This window comes from Eleutherodactylus coqui, chromosome 1 (genome assembly GCF_035609145.1).
Source record: "Eleutherodactylus coqui strain aEleCoq1 chromosome 1, aEleCoq1.hap1, whole genome shotgun sequence".
Classification (NCBI taxonomy): Eukaryota; Metazoa; Chordata; class Amphibia; order Anura; family Eleutherodactylidae; genus Eleutherodactylus; species Eleutherodactylus coqui.
The window spans coordinates 478938781-478940841 of NC_089837.1; positions in this window are offsets into that span (position 1 = coordinate 478938781).

The window sequence follows — 2061 nt, forward strand, 5'->3', positions numbered from 1 at the left end:
TGCTACAGCGGAAGATAGCGTGAACGGACGGCTTCCATTGACTGCAATGGAAGCCGTCCGCGCGTACACCCGCGGCAATTAGAGCATGCCGCGCGTGAGGACGGGTGAATTCACGGTGTGGAATTCCGCACCGTGAGCACTGAGCTATTAGGTTCAATAGAACCTAATAGCAGCGGGCAACGCAGCGGATTTCCGCCGTGAATTACGCGGCAGAAATCCGTTCGTGGGAAGGAGGCCTAAAAGGGTCACAACTCGATTATTCAATGCTAAGTGCAAAAGTATTGGCACCCCTATGTAATGTAACTTCCCGGGGTCGTACAAGCGTAAAATTTGGCACAAGCATTCTTTAGGTCCTAAATGAAGAGCGTGGGAGGGGTGGCACATTCTGCAGAGGGACATTGGTACATGCAGCCTGAGGAGAATCTAACGCTATACATATTTTATTTCAGTTACTCTAAAGTGACCTTGACTTCATAAAATTTTCCGTGCAAACATGTAAACACCTGTATCAAATTAACTCAGGTGAGGCCGGGTATATCAGCTAGTATCTTATATAACAGGGTGGGGGCGGTCTCTTTTCCCCTCAGAGATGGCCCTCTTATATCTGTGATCACAGGTCCTATTTCCAAGGTTAAAAAAGGTTAACTCTTCCTTCTCGCTATGCGACCAATTATACCCAAACTCTGGAAGTCTCCATCTCCACCCACGAGATGGATGTGACTAGAAGCCATAGACAATATAGTGCATACGGAAGAACTATGCGTAAACGACGATAGCACATAGGCCTCATGTCCACGGCAGGAGCGGAATCCACACGTGCACGCAGCCATGAACATTTTCTTACTTATCCGGATGTGGTGCAGGTCTTCTCAGTCTCGGCCGGATCTTCTTTCTTCTGCATGGCGGATAGGTGCGGGCGTAGTGCATTTTTATTTAGTTTTTTTTTTAATCTGCTGCTCTACCGCGGATCTGCGGCACGTCCGCAGTGTCAGCTGCGGGTGCGCCGCGGATCGGACGGTTTCCATTGACTTTAACGGAAGCCTTCCTTGCAGGGAATCTGCAGAAAATGGAGCATGCTGCGTTTTTTTTTTTTACTAACCGCGCGTGCGATCTGCAAATCGGGAGAAATGACACCTGCAGGTATTTAATTACCTGCGGACGCCCAATGATTGTCTATGGGCTGATTGAAGTGCGGGTGACACACACAGATTCTAAAATTCAATTACGCCCGCGGACATGAGGCATCACTCCAGATTTGATGCTACTTGGGCCTCTTGGATTTAGTTTCGTCCCTCCTCAGGACTTGGCTCCTTAATGGGGGTGACCTTCATAACTTTATGACCAGCCCACATGATGCAAGTGAAATAATTGCGGGCGTCCATCCGCTGTCGCATGCCATGGAATTATTTTAGGGGGGGTCTGACACGAAATTATTTTAATTGCGGATTCCGCAATCGCCATTTCTGTGGAAAATCTGTGATAAAATGCGGGCATTGAAAGACATGTATTTTCAAATTTTCCTTCATACTCGCAGGTACGAATTTCATATTCCGCAAGCTGAAGAAAAACCGCAGCGTGCTCTAATTTAACGCAGATTTTGCGTGGAAGGCCTCAATAGATGTCTATGGATGCAAGCGATCCGCAGCCCATTGCGTATGAGCGACGGAAACAATCGCAACTTAATCGGAAAATAGAAATGCCGTCCGGAGGGGAGAGATGGAGAGATCTTAGTTCTTTGTTTATGTAACATAAAGTTATGATGGCTACTCATAGTGTGAGATACAGACGCGATATATTTCAGGACGTTTATTGAAAATTGCATTTTCACCACAACTAATAGCTGTTTTGAACGTGTAGCTTTTCGATAAAACATTTTTGAACCATAAAAAAAATATATATTTTTGTTGCCCATAGCAACCACTCACAACGCAGCTTTCAATTTTCAAGACCAGAACACAAAATGAAAGCTGTGCTGTGATTGGTTGCTATGGGCAGAGGCGGGAGCTCCCCGCACTGCGCAGGCGTCAGTATAGGCCAGCATCATCCGCCCAGTGGAGCGAC